Below are 15,214 nucleotides of genomic sequence, written 5' to 3'. Positions count from 1 at the left end.
TTCACAAGCAGTCCAGAAAGCAGTTAATAAGGGAAATAAGATTAATAATTTATTCCTGAAGGCAGACTGCAGATCTTTATCTGTCTTGCCCTTCAGTGATTTTTATAAAATCCTATTAATGTGCCTGGCTCTACGAACTCAGCGGTAGCACAGGTTGGATTTCGGAGCAGTTCCCAGCCACACAAGGGGCTGCAGCTCCCGCTCTGCCTGTGCCATGGCCATGGCAGACCCAGCAGCACAAACCTGCCTGCATGGCACTCCTGCCCCCTGAGCTCTGCTCTCCCCTGGGCCAGGGACTCAGGCCAGGACCAAACCCTGGATGTGGGATTCACCCCACAAACTATCACATCCAACACACCCCACAGCTCTTGTACACCAAGCCCCCAAATTCTGGTCATCTCACTTCTACAGGAACAGACACCACCCTGTTGTGGTAATCCTCACTCTCCTGCTCTCTTTTCCATGAAGGAGGCAGGCAATAGTTACCCTGACAGCCATTTCCACCCAAGAGCTGTTGCTGCTTTAGCCACCACACCACAGCCTACAAATTTCCTACAAATAAATTTTGGGAACCCAAGTTCATCCCTTGATGTCCCTGGCCACAGCTTTTTCTCATCACTGTCTCAAAGGGATGCTGTGAGCTCTGCCAGGGAGCCCATGGTGTCCCAGGGCACAGAACCCTCCTCATCCTCACTGGCTGACTGCTCTGCCCTCATCAGAGACAGCCACCCTGGAATATAGCCCAGAGGAATACATTCCTGGAAACCAAGGCCAGCATTGCAGTCTTAGGCTAGGAAGCACTTTAGGGATTGAGGGGAGTCACACAGCCTCCCCAAACCACCCCTTTGGCTGGGTTATAACCTGGGACAGGGCACTTGTTCAGCAAAACCAGAGTTGCTCACTAGTTCATTTGCTTAGTTACTGATAAGTATTTCGGTAATTTTTCATTAATTCCTTGTTCCATTTAACATTACAGAATCAAGATTTTTTTTTTAAATCACCCACTCCCATAACAATATTAAGAAATATTTCCTCCTCCACACTATTTACTCCTTGGGCTAAAGCACTGGGAATGAAAAATGAAAGCAGTTACAGATATCAAACAGGCAATTATCACAATCACGGCAAAAAATTAGTTCTTAAAGTCTCAGCCTGCTGCACTGCTCTCCAAAGCTCTGACTGGAAACAACGGTGGCAGGAGCAAAGTTTCCAGATGGGAACATCTGTGTCTCATTTGCCGCAGGGAAGAAAACACCAGGAAGATTAACAGCTCCCGAGGCCGGCAGAGCCCAGACACAACACGTACAGAAGGGACACCATGGAGAAAGGCTTGCAGCAACAGCTATCAAAGACTGGCATTTTTTATTTCATCATTATTTTGTGGTGCTTCTACACGTGGGGAAATGAGATGTCAGGGCAAAAGAGAGCTTGGGTTTTATTTACTGGAAATGCTGTGTAGCGTGAAAGCAAGAATTGAGTTAATTATGTTCGTATTTAAAAAAAATAAACGCAGCACTTTTACCCTCTCATCTGCTTTTTTGATAGAAAAATTAAGAGTTGGCTTTAAGGGGTTACACTCCCAAATGATGCCCTGCCCAAGAGCATCAAGGCCATGGATTCACCTCTCTGGGGTCCAGTGAACACCAAGTTTACACCAGAGAGTAAGAAGTGATCCAACAAGTGGCAAACTCATGGTTGAATGATCAAGTGTCCCCTGGCAATGGCAGCAAAAGCCTGTTTCCCTCAAATTCTGCCACCATTTAGGGACTACATTTCCAAAGGTAGGCAGGCATATAATCCACAGGTTATACAGAAGAACAGCTGAGCACTGTAATTTTGAGAGCGTAAATCTGTTTTTCATTCTGCTTAGGCTAAATACCATGGAGTAAATAAAGCTGGAACTTTTGTACCTGTAAAATTTTGGGAGGTCCAAAAGAGGGGAAACATAGTGAAACAAGCTCTAAGTTTAGAAAGCATTTTCCACCTTAACAGAGGCTTCGAGACAGCCTTTAGGACATGATTTTATCTAGCCCTCATAAATCCTTTTAAAACTTGGATTGCTGGCCATTTAACAAGCAGCTCCACCCTTCTCCTGCTCTCCAGATGAAACACATTCGCACTGGGCTCCATTTTGTTCCCTCCTTCTCCGACCCAGCAGTACCAGCAAAGCACCAGAGCCTGGGGAACCGTGGTTAATTGGCATCCTCTAATTACTAATTAGCTCCAAGGGGCTCTCTGCAGCTTGGAACAGTCAACGGGAATGCATCCACTGATTTAAACAGGCTTGGGAAAAGCAGAGCTGCTGGAGCAGGCTCCTAGGAATGACCCAAGGAACTGCGCAGGGAATGCACAGCTCCCCATGGAGGATCCAGCACAGGGCCACCACCTCTGCAGTCCTTGCTGGGCTTCTCAGGAACGGCTCTGCAGGAGCCTCAGGGAAGGTTTCAGGGTTCTCCCATCCAAGGGGACCGTTCCCAGGGGGTTCTGGCTGCTCTGCTGCTTCTCACAAGAGCCTCTCGCACAGATGCTGCAATTAGAGGTGTCCGAGCAGCATTTGTGGTTTAAAAATCCATTTTAAGAGATTTACGCCACAAAATTATCCCACCACCACTCCATTTCAGACCCTGAGCCTCCTCCCTGCCTGACTTTACCATGACAGCTGAGGAAAGGGCAATGTGCAGAGAGCAGATCCCAGCAGGAGCTGCCAGCAGCACACGCAGTGAGGCCACAGCTCCTGGCCTGCAGCACTGCCTTTCTCCCTGCTGAGCTGCTCCAGGAAATCCAGCTGAGCACTGCAGGTCTGCCATGCCCACGGCTTCCCTGGGAGAACCCCTCCTCAGCTTCTGCACTGTGAGTCTGCTTCATCCCAGGAGTGATGGTCATGGGGTCAGCGAGCCTCCTTTCCTACTGCCTGGTGTTTTACATCCCAGCTCTCAGTTTCAGGAGGAAAAGTTGTGGCAAAGGAGGACATTTTCTAGGAAATGAGAAATTTAGGAGGTGTTGAGAAGGATGCTGTTTCTGGGTCAGTATAGTGAGCCCCTTTGCTGAAGGCTTCCCACAAGCAGTCCTGCTCTGCTCACTGCAGGATGAATCCCTGTCTCTCCAAGGACAATAATTTTGGGAGTTTCCTTTGAGAAAAGCAGCCCATTGAGCAGATGGGATCCCATCCCACTGCACTGCCTGCTGCATTTTTAACCCCAAGAAGCTGAGGGATGATGTGCTACCCCTTACTACAGTGAGTCCAGATCCCAATCCCACAGCTCCTGGCACTTCAGATCCTGCCCACCCCTGTGTCTCTGCTCCCAGTTAGCTGCTGGGAGTAAGTTTGGCCACATACAGGACAAGTTCCTACAGGGATGCACGTGGTCTGTACAAATCCCACAGATTGCTATGAGGGCAGCAAGGTTTACTCCAGCTTTTTGTCATCAGAGAACCCAGAAATCCTTCAGCCACAGCAGCTCCTTTGGGAGAGACTGCCCTGCCTGTGTTCTTTCTCCCAGGCATCCTGAGATCGGATTGGACCTCCACAGTGATCCTGCCTCACTGGGTACAACAAACACAGGCATTGTCCATGACTTGGGCAGGTCCCCATCCCACACTGACACACCCCAGGGGTCTGCACAGCAGGGCAAGACACCCTGCAGCACCGCAGAAATCCAAGCAATACAAGGAAGAAGAGGAACAGCCTCAAAAAATCATTAGATCTTTTGAAATAAAAGGATGAATTCAAATCCACCTTAAAATCACCTAGTGACTGAAGATTTGGGAGCTTTAAAACTGATTACTAAAGACATACAGGAAGAGTTTAAAGTCAAGCTTTAAAAACATTTAAGAAGACATCCCTCTTGCTGTCCTCCATCTTCCAAACAGTGCTGCTTGATGCTTTGGTCCCCAACACTATAAATCAAATTTAAAATCAGCACTGACATCAGAAAACTACCAGTACTGAGCAAATCTGGATTTCTTAGAGCACCATGAATATCACTGAACACACGGGGATCTGGGCTAATGAGAACAGGAACACAGGTCTGGGGTTTAAGAGTAGGGGTATCCAGTGAGCAGAGAGTACTCCAAATGAGTAAAATGCAAACTGGGATAAAAAGTCTCTGCATACCAGGCAGACACAAAGCAGCAGTGCCAGCAGCTCAAGCACCACTACCAATAACTGTAAATAACAGCAATTAAAAAAAGCAAGGTCACTTCTGAAAGAAGTGAGATCTCAAGGCAAAAAACCACATTTAATCCATAACAACCAATGTGACCACAGAGAAGCGCAAATAATACCAAGGACACCCAAAGCTATTACAAGAGCTTATATTAAACTAGGAAAAAAACCCCTAAAACTAACAACAAACCTGTTTGTTAAGCACAGAACAGGTACAAATCCTGACCATCTGGAGAAGGAAGCAGTCCAGCAGCTCATAGTCAGAGGGGCCAGTTTAGATGAAAACGATGGTCATTTTAGCAAAAACAAAACAGAAATCAAATCCAGTGCAAAACAAACCACTAACCAAGTTCTACCACAAACCCAAAATGAAGCAATCAAGGAAGGATACAGAAAAACATCCCCCTTGGGTGTCTGAAGTCATACCATTTCCAAATATAAAGCAGAGTCTAACACAGAGTCTCCCTTCTCCAGATGGAGGCTGAGGAGCAGGAACTCAGCACTGCCAGCCAGCACTGGGGCTAAAGCTCAACCAGACTTTATCCAAAACTGGGCAAGTTGTTCAGGAAATCAAAGAGGAACTTGGGAAAGATTTGGGAAATCTCTTTCATCCTCATTATTTACAACCTCCTCCAAGTGCCAGAGGGGACTCCATCCCTCTGTCAGTGTCTGCAGGGAAGGGTCAGAGCAGGGACCAGACTCTGCTCTGTGGGACAAGAGGAATGGGCAGGAATTGATGCCCAGGAAGTTACACCTAAACGTGAAAATTCTTTAGTGTTTGGGATTGCCCAGGGAGGGCAAGTATCTCCCTCACTGGAGTTACTGCAGAACTGTCTGGACACAAGCCTGTGCCACATGCTCTGGGATGACCCAGCTGGAGCAGGGATGTGGGACCAGAGGCCACGCTGTGGTCCCTCCCAATGGGACCCAGGAGAGTCTCCTGCCCCACAGCCAGGGTGGCTTTGCCAGGCAGCCCTGGCACGGTGCTGGCAGTGCTGCCCACACCAACACCCCTCTCCCTGCCCTGCTGATACTGCTGAGGTAGCCAAGCCTCACTAATGACTCCCCAGCTCTGTGGAGAGCTCACTTCATTCACTTGGGCGCTAAGTGCATTCAGTGCTGCCCAGCTAATAGTCCCTGCCATCAATGGCACACACAGGAGCCCTGCCAAGATGACAATTCTGCCTCTTAAAAACACTCCTCACACCACTACACAAATGGCTCTTCCTCTGTGCCCCAAGCCTGACCAGCTTGTGGGAAATTTCCACCATGCCCCAGAGCTGGAAACACAGGAGGAATGCATTTAGGGGTGTAGGGGCCTGATGATGTAGAGGGGCCCCAACATATCTGGAGCCCCATGAGCCAGCATCTCCTGCAGAGTCCAGGCACAGAGAGATCAGGATGGACAGGAGAACCATCAAAATTCACTATTAAGAATCATGGAATGGTTTGGGTTGGAAGGGACCTTAAAGATCACTCTGTTCCAAGCCCCTGGACACCTTCCACCAGACCAGGTTACTCCAAGCCCTGTCCAACTGGAATGTGAACACTAGCAGGGATGGGGAATCCACAACTTCTTGGTCTGTTCAGGGAATGATCCCAGCAGAGATGGATGCACAGCAGTGACTGTTTCTGCTGTGCCTCCTTCCCCTCCCTCTCATGGGCAGCAGAAGTGGGGAATAACCTCTGGACATTCAGTGATGCACAGGGACTGGAGAGTGAGGGCTGGCCTCAGCTGCTGCTGCACTTGCTTTCAACCCATTACACAGCAGCCCAGCACAGATAAAACTTCCCAATTCATCATTCTTAGGGTTGTCCTCAAGTAGTTACCAGTAACCTGCATTAACCTGCTCCACATCAACTGGAGCACAGGGAAAGACAAAACCCCAAAAAGCTCAATTACCAAAATTGTGAGCGAGACCAGGGCACAAAACAAGCCAGCAAACCCCCAAGTTTGTTCTAAACTGCCATTTTCCTCCCCTGGTCACAGCAAAGCCTGTGACACAGTGCCTATAAATTTCCTCTAATGATGCAGCAGTGAGGCAGAGCCCCATCTGTGCCTGGGCACAGGTGAGACTTTTCACTATCGTGTAAGTGCAGGCTGCCTTTCAATTACACTCACCAGCCCATTAGGCAAATTAGATTTGCATATGAGAGGATAACTAGAAAGTCAAGAAATAGGCCCTGAAGGAAAACACATTCTATAAGCTACATGTCCCTGAGAAGATGTGGGCAGGGAGTTTGCTGTTCAACCCTTTAGGGCTACTTTAGGGTTTCATGGTGTTCAGGTTTCTCTCAGAGCTGGCGTGGGTTTGAGGACAGCCTCTCCACCAGGCAGAACTGAAGCCAAACAAAGACATCTGCGTTCCCTGCATCCCCACCTCCCTAAAAAGATGCCCATATTTCTGCAGGGCTTTGCACCCATTGCAGGTTCTGCCTTGCAGTATGCTGGAAAGGAGATTAAAATATTACTGGTGTGAGAGAATTTCAGTTGATTCCACCTGGGTTTCAATAATGTATCACTGAACTACTGAATTATTTCCAGCACCCAAAGAAGGTCCAGAGGGACATGATACCCAGTGGTATGGCATTACACAGGTGTCCCATGTCACTGAGGACACTCATGTGGACTAAACAGTTCTGCTCAGGTGATTCTGAAGAATTCATCTGCCTGCACACACTTCTTTTTTTTTTCCTGGTGAGTGTATGCAAAACATAGACAACCTAGCTCATCTCCCAGAATCCAGATGGCACTTGCAAACCTTGTCTGTGTATCAAATGTTGTTTTTTAGATCAAGTGTCCCTGGTTGACAACACAGAACTTCACGATGCTATCTTTAGAGAGGCTTCTCTGCAAAGAAACACCCTTGGAGCATACGTTGCAGGAATATGCTAATGTGGCAGGGTGTTTTCAGCGGCCACAAATGGATCTGTTCCTGGGAGCTCACACACCCCACAACAAGCTGAGACTGGCTGGAGATGAAGGGTCACCCAGCCCCTATGGAAAAGATGCACCAACAAGTCAAAAATTGCAGAGACAGGTTAAGTTACACCACTGGAGAGATGCAGGGTGAGCTCACAGCAAGTGCACTCACACACAACAATGATGATTGCCAAAAAACCCTACCAAATGAGTGAGGGCAGCTCAAAACAGACAGCAAAACCCGAGACTTTCCATTCCTTGACTTCTCCTACAACTTTAGAGATTCTTACCCTATTTCCTGTACAGCTAAGTGCAAGGATCTTATAAAAACCCAATGATTTTTCTTCCTCGAGGTCTTCACTTCCTCCTCCACATTTCATGCAAAAATAAAAGCAGCACATGTAAAGTAAGTTCTTTAAAACCAGCCCATCAGTAAAGAACAAAACTCCACAAAACTTGCAGTTTCACATATTCCTGAGATGGTCATGCTACCTTCAATTAAAAAAATGGTAGCAGTTGTTAAAAGAAAACACCAGCACCCCCCAAAAAACCCACCCTGAGTTGTTTTCTATTCTCCTCAGCTCCAAGAACAAGAATCATCACCTGCATGTGAAAAAGGATGAAAAAACCCCTGACTTATACATACACCCCACTAAGCAGCTAAACAGCCTAAGAAAAACCAAGAAAAACCAAAGAAAGCTGCAGAAACAGGTTATGGTTCAGCTCAACCCTGGGATCAGAAGGTGACACCAACAGCACTGAGGTGGCAGAAATAACCCCTTGCGCCTGCTGCTGAAAAGAACATTTCAGAACAGTGACATCAGGTAAAGCAGCAGCTTTTGAAAAAAGAAAGTGATCCAGGAGGTAGCTCCTTCCATATTGCAGGCGCTCACAGTAAACACCATATGGCCTGTTAATTTAATTAGGGAGAAGAAACCCCCTAAGTTTGAGATTTGACTTTGAAGGGTTTAAAACAAGCCTGAGGAAAATCGCTCGAGATATTCCATGAAGTTCCCTTGCCTCCTTCATGCACCTTCTGACCCTCTGTACCTGGTGGCTCTCCCCAGGCTGGACAGCAACCCTGCAAGCTGGAATTGTTTTATAATTCTAAAATTCACTGCCTTCCCCACCACTGCACCTGCATGGATGCTTCCCAGGAAGATCTGGGTGGTCCATGCCAGGCAGCCAAGCCAGGAGAGGTCTGGATCAGGAAAGAGGGACATGCAGTAAATAAACCTGCTGAATAATATTCTCAGATAACAACCAGAATTTTTATTTTAAATCCTCCCCATCTACATTGGCAGGTGCCACCTGTCAAAGGGAGGATGGAACTCATGGTGAAGGTCAGTGTGGACAAATGGTGGGAGCACCAATGCTGAGACACAAAGCCTCAGGGCAAGTCCACTCCCCATCCATAAGTAAGTTTGCATTTGTAATGTTCAGATCAACCAACCAGGCTCCAGCTGTCCCTAAAGACTTTTGTATCTGAGCAAATTCTCAGTGTAGTGTCTAATTCCAGACTAGCCAGGAGACTCTGCTGAATAAAATGTCATTCTACACTATGAATGTATCTTGCATGTCTCTTTGTGAGCAGAGAGGGGCATTTCTAGGATCATTTCCAGCTAGGGGTTTGCTTTCCTGCATCTGTACCATGATGGGACACTGCAGCACCATGCCACACTGCCCTGCCAGGTCTCAGCACAAACTGCTCAGTGCATCACCAGCAAGAACAAGAGAGATCCTGTGGAAGGGCTGCTGCGGCACCACCAAGAAATGAAAGGTGATGATTCCCTGAGGAATGGCCTCCCAAGCTCTAACAGCTGAGGCTCTGGTAGGCTCTCACCTTCCGTACCCTCCAAGGCCCAGAGAGAAGCAGGAACATCTCCATGGTGCTCCATGGGCCACCATGCCCTCATGAGCTGCTCTGTCAGGAGCCTCCAGCACAAACCCCAGCAGCGCAAACCCCACCAGCGCAAGCCGAGTGCAAACCCAACACAAACCCCACCAAACGCAAACCCAACGCAAACCTCAAATGCAAACCCAACGCTAACCCCACCAACGCAAACCCCACCCAACGCTAACCCCAGCAGTGCAAACCCCACCAACGCTAACCCCACCTAACACAAACCCCACCCAATGCTAACCCCACCCAACTCAAACCCCACCCAACTCAAACCCCACCCAATGCTAACCCCACCCAACTCAAACCCCACCCAACGCTAACCCCACCAAGCGCAACCTTTAGTGATCCCAGCTGGGTAAGGGAAACCCAGCATTTCTACAGAGAGGTGTGACCCACCAGCCTGGGCCAGGGCTTTGACACCCAGGCTGCTAGGGCACAGAGGGAAGCTCTGACACTCTCCTCTATTCCTGCCTGGCACAAAGGGGGTCAGGGCTGTGTGGGCTAGTCCCACGTCACAGGAGATGCTCTGTGCCTCTGAACAGCAGGTGCACTTCCCAGGCACAGGTAGGGCAGCAAGGGATGCTCCCTCCCTCCCTCTCTCCTCCTACTACCTCTTGTCTTGAGGAAAACCCAGGGTGCTCCATGCCAGCACTACCTCAGGGAATATTTTGGGAGGTTTGGACTTTCACAGAACCTGCTGCCCTGTAAATAAATATTACCAGGAGAAAATCACATTGTTCCTAGAAATTTGTAACTCTCAGTTGGCATGGAGTTTCTCCTTGGCTCCTCTCAACAGCTGACTACACTCACAAATTAACATCCCACTTGTTTAATTATGGTTTCCTTTTCTATCCAGACCCAGGCTGGGATCTGTGTGTCCCTTTAATAGGTGTGTCACAGCAGTATGCCAGACTTTCTCATTTTCTAGTAAAGAAAAAAAGAAAAAAAAAAAAACCCAAGAAACAAGCCCAAACCTAAATAACAAAACATCTAAAGCCCAGCAGTCTTCTTCCTGCTAGCAAGGAAACCTCCTCTCAGGACACTGCAAAGATTTAATTTACTACCAATTGCCCTCTGGTTATTTTACATTTATGGGGTGGGGGCTGAAGAAAGGAAGAAAGCAGAGAGGGTGTAATTAGCTTTGCTTGTAAAATGTTCATCCCAGTTGTAACAGCAACCGGAGCCTATCGGGGGCTTAATAGATTTCAGGGTTTTGTTGAAGCTGAAGGGTCTGTGTGGGGTGGGAATAAAAAAAAGGGGAAAGATATTAAAAAAAAAAAAAAATCAATAAGCAGATCCTACATCTTGCCACAGCCCCATATGGAAGTAATCAAGCACAAGGGTGGCAGCTGGGGCCAATAACAGTCACCTGCAGTTGAGGGACGTGGGGGTTTGGGATGGGTTTTTAATGCTAATTTCCTGCAGGAACAATGCGGGCGCGGGCAGCCGCGGGCGCTGAATGGGAGCAGCGGAACAATGGCTGCACCTGGCGCTGCGGGCAGCGCACCGAGCGCGGCAGCGCCCGCACATCTGCTCGCACAATGCCGCTCCCCCGCAAGCACAGCCTGCAACAGGTCCGGCTGCAGCCTGCCTCGGCTCCCTCTGCCACGGCTGGCCACGCTCCTGCCGCTGCCCAGGGCTGCTCTGGGGAGGGATGGTCACACTGCATCCCGCCGGCATCCCAGTCACATCCCAATCGCATCCCGATCACATCCCGCCAGCATCCCAATCGCATCCCAATCGCATCCCGCCGGCACAGCCAAGGCCAGAAAGGAAAACTGACTCTTGGCTTCGACGATCTGCAAGTGCTGCTTGTTCTGAATTGTCTCCTGGCCACCTGTGACTGTCCTCCTTCAATAGCCCGAGTGCTGCTGCTGCCACCAGAGATGGGAATCCCGCGGCCGGGAGCGCGCCGAGGAAATTCAATACGCATTATTCTAAAACCTTAAGCTTAGCTTATAAAAATGCCACTGCCCAGCCCAATAAAAGGCATGATAGTTACACTTTAAAATGCTTTGAAACCTCTGAAATCGCTATTGTCCTGTCGGACATAAGCTGCTGACACACAAAGCCGTGCTAAGGTCAAGGTCCTGCCTCAGAAAATTGCTTGCAGACCCAGGAACTGAACCCAAGCCTCTCCGTGCTGCACTTTAACTGTGGGATCACCGCTCACCATTTCTTCCTGGCTGCTGCTCCCACTCTAAACAAAGCTTTTTCCAGCCGTTCCCTGAACGCTGCATGAATTAAGGCAGTCTCCATCATAAAAATAAAAGTTGAACAGAGTCCCAGAGACCTGCAGTGACGCTGCCCCCAGGGACTGCTCTGGAGTGTCTGTCGAAACACATTTCATACCTAGCTCCTAACGAGCAATCAGATATGGAAATAGTCACTAGATAAAGGCAAGCTTACAATCCAGCCCAGAACAAGTATGGAAAAGCCAGCTCTTATAATGGCCAACAGGCAACAGATCATGACCATCTCCTGCTCAGATTTAAAAACAGCATTGACTTAAATCTGCTGCATGTGCCCAAGTCCTCAAACGACTGTGTTCAGCTCCTCAGCTATACTATAAACATCACACATATACGTCAAACAAATCTTATTTTTTGTCCAAACAAATCTTATTTTTTGTCCAAACCTTAAAAAAACAGATCTGGAAAAAACAAGAGCCCACCTGGCTCCCCCATCCCATCCATAACCGTGGGAGAGCGCTGCCTCCTGCTAAATGCTGCTGGTGGCTACTGCATTTATGGGTCAATCTGGGGACTGGAGGGTTGATTGACTTCAAAACTCAGCTCCTGCAGTCAAACCACACAAACCTGTCAAACCAGTAATAACCTCTACAAGCCCAAATCCACCGTGGGCGATGCAAGACAAAGCTCTGTAAAGCAGCAGTAAAATCACTTGGGACTCAGACTCAATGTGACAGGAGAGGCAGCATTAAGTGAAACCCCGCTCTCTTGGGGACACCAGTCCTGTGAGACTGAGGAGAATAAACCAGAAAAAAAACCCAAACCCAACTGCCTGGCCCAGGCTTCATGTGAAGCAAAGCTCCCTTGGCTTTGGCGGGTTGAAACAAGCCTCTGCAACACCGGCAGATGCAAGTTGCAAAAATAGCAGCATCTTGGAAGTAAGCAGGGGCTGTGGCTCCAGTCCCTGGGCAGAGCAGAGCCTGGCTTGGCAGCACTGGTTTGGCCTTTTCACTATTAAATGGAGTTTCTGCTCTTTTCCTCGGGGCATTCCCTGTGTAATAGAGTTCTCAGATTAACGATTTATTCTCCTTGCCTTTAGCAATTCTGCTCCTTCCTCAAACCCTTCAAATCCTTTCCTTGGCTTAGCTGCACTTTCCTGTTGGCAGTATTTGCTCAAACTGCCTTTGCTTTGCTCCCTTTTCCTTGTTTCCCACACTGGAGTCTGAGTTTTGCATTATTTGTGTGTTTTTCTAACTGCTGGATGTGCTGGGCTGCCTGGCTGTGAAGGGCACACAGACATTTGGGTGAAGCCTAGGTAGCTCCAAGTATCAGACTAAACATCTTTTCCATATTAATAGTGAAAATCATGTCATCCAGCAGACAACAGCAAGGGGGAAATAAAGTGTCTTCACTTAGATGTCCTGCACAATTTCTATAAAATTATTAGGACAGGCAACAGAGTTTCAAGCCCCCCTCTTTTCCAAAATACAACCATCTCTCATCTAAGCACTCAGCTCACCAGGCACCCAAAATCCTTTTTAAAAACAAAGCCCGAGTTAAAAAAAAAGAAAGTTTCCTGCAGGGCTTGAGCAAGACTCTACCAAATTAGTTGTTTAATGGCCAAATTGTGCTGCCCTGATGCCGGCAGAACTTCCGTTTGCTTAATCAGGGCTCGACCCGCAAGGAGACCGCAGGAGCAGCTGCTCCAACACCCTGCACTGCCTCCACAAATTCGGGAAGAGCAGCAGCAGAGGAGCACAGCTCTTTGCTCCTAGGTATCATCACACCCTGTATGGCTTTGGTGGACATTTTTGGAGTTTCAAACCTCTTTGTGTTGGTGCATTTTGAGACACTGCAGGGCACGCACTCCTGTCCCCTCTCCAGGGACACACAGGAGGTGTTTGGCATGTCTCTAGAAGCAGATTTATAATATATAGTATTTTTAAAAGCCTCTACCCAAATGCTTACATGCTGCAAAAGAGGGAAAACCTTAAGGTGGCCCATGGAGTGGCCAAAGTGGTGGAGCATAGAGCTGCAGCCCAAGCATGCTGCCAGGGAGCCCAGCCAGGCTCTCCCTCAGGAAACCCCATCATTTGGCATGTTTGAAGCTAACCCGGACAAAGTAACACCAAAGGGAATCATCCTGCACCAGGCAGCAAATATTCCTCTCTCTCTTTCCATCCTGATAGCAAGCGATGCTCAGCCACATTTCAGCTCCCCAAACTTTGAGTGCTGATTTTGGTGCATCTCCTGTACCTGGGTAGGATTTCTCCAGCACATAAAATGGACTGAATATCATTGCACAAGAGCTGAGTGGTGTAGGGGGTAGAAAAAGCTGGTAATATTTGTGGGAGCAGCTTAAACATGCAACCAAAGGATCTTTACAACAAGCTACACCAGAAGGTCAGAGGAATAATTTCAACTGCTGAACCCCTCCCAGAAGACAGGGAGAGGGGAAAAGGGCAGGTTTAAACTAAATATGCAAGATCCAAGGATTACAATAAAAAAAGAGAAAATACAGCATGTCAACAGCCCATCAGTGAACAGATATACGGGAGGTGTGTTCTGGTATCACAAGATTGATCTGGGAGATTTAGATGCTGGGAGCATCAGTTGCTGCTCAAGGAGTGCAAAGACAAAAAGGGAGCAGCCTCTGCCACAATGCAGAGAAGCCCTGAAAACATGGGGAAATTAAGGAAATTTGGGAGCCAATGGAAGAAATCCACCTCTGCAGTTTACCCCCCCCCGCCTCCAGTTTCAATACCAGCATGCAGAAACCAGAGTAAACCTAGGCACAGCAGAAAAACACGTTCTGCTAAAATACACAAAACCCTTCCTGCTTTGCCATTTCCCCAGAAAACACCAAATCCCAGCCCTCTGCTCATGGATGGGGGGTGGGGGGAAGTCTTAAAAAAAAAAAAAAAAACCAAAACCATTCCATAGCAACCCAGAACGAGCTGTACCGCAGCTCTCCTCAGAGAGAGTTTAGTGTTTTTTCAGCTGCAGAATCCTCGCATGCAGCCGGCTGGGCTATTGAAGTTTTCCCCAGCACTGCAGAGGACCGAGGCAAGGCTGGCAAAGCGCTGCGGCCGCCGCTCCCACCCTGTCCCTGTCCCTGCTCCCGAGCTGGGGGCTCTGCCCAGCCCTGCACAACCCAAGGGCTCCCCAAACCTTGCCGGGGCACCGGGGCTGAGCATCCCCCCGAGCATCCCCCGCGGCCCCGGGCACGCCGAGCGCTGCTTCGAAATAATCCCGTTCCTCGCTTACCCTACCCAGCAAGGTTGCGAGGATCCAGCTGCCGTGCAATACACCTCGTTTCTTTCCAACAGAAAGAAAAGCGCTCTTCCTCCTCCTCCGCCCGTGATCTTCGAGCGCAGCCGGAGCCCAGCCTGCCTTCTCCTTTCATTAGCTGGACATGTGTCAGGTCCCGCACATCTGCGATTTCTCACTGCCTGGAGCCGCCTGTCCGATTCCAGGGAAACACAGATGGATCCCAGATGGGAAGGTCCTGCCAAACAGACCAGCTCTCCACCTTGCCAGAATACCCAGCTTAGAGGCACACACCCTCGGCTCGCTGCCTGCTCCCTGCCTGCGCCGCGCTGCTGCCAGGCTGCTCGCCAGCTGATGTCACCAGGCACACACCTACCAGCGCCTCGCCGCCCGCCTGACATTAACTTGTTAAATACACGGAATTTGTTTATGGCCGGCAGCGACAGCGAGGCAGCGAGGAGCAGCAGCTCCCCAAAGCAGCCCTGCCTTGTGCGGCACCTCTGGCTCAGCCCTGCCTTTGGAAATCGGGATGAGCTCTTGGCTACACCGGAGGATTAATTTTCCGAAGGTTTCCCCATGCACGTAAATCTTCGCTGCGACCTCCCCCTTCTCCAAGCCCAGTGCCAGAGTTTGCGGCGCTGGAAAAGCTGGCATGTGTTAGCAATTAGAAGCAACAACAAGATAACAAGATACTGATGTTGCAAGGGTACCAAACACGGAGTGGAAAATTCAAAGGAAGAGCAATTAAATGTGTAACATAC

At 48.9% G+C, this 15,214-nt stretch overlaps 1 protein-coding gene across 8 annotated transcripts in view; it reads right to left on the bottom strand.

The window, feature by feature from the left end:
• CBFA2T2 (CBFA2/RUNX1 partner transcriptional co-repressor 2) overlaps positions 1 to 15,214 on the bottom strand; it is a 57,591-nt gene that overhangs the window by 22,086 nt on the left and 20,291 nt on the right. The window contains exon 1 of one of the 8 annotated variants that reach the window (XM_033074782.1): positions 14,451 to 14,533. The exons of 5 other annotated variants lie outside the window; for them this stretch is intronic. The gene's annotated coding sequence lies outside the window, so the exon portion shown is untranslated. Of the gene's footprint in view, positions 1 to 14,450; positions 14,534 to 15,214 lie in introns of those variants that run through there. 2 more of the 8 variants (XM_033074781.1, XM_033074783.1) reach the window with 2 other exon arrangements.

Source organism: Catharus ustulatus, chromosome 17 (genome assembly GCF_009819885.2).
Source record: "Catharus ustulatus isolate bCatUst1 chromosome 17, bCatUst1.pri.v2, whole genome shotgun sequence".
Classification (NCBI taxonomy): Eukaryota; Metazoa; Chordata; class Aves; order Passeriformes; family Turdidae; genus Catharus; species Catharus ustulatus.
The sequence above is the reverse complement of the archived record's forward strand: the minus strand, read 5'-3'. Positions and strand labels throughout refer to the sequence as shown.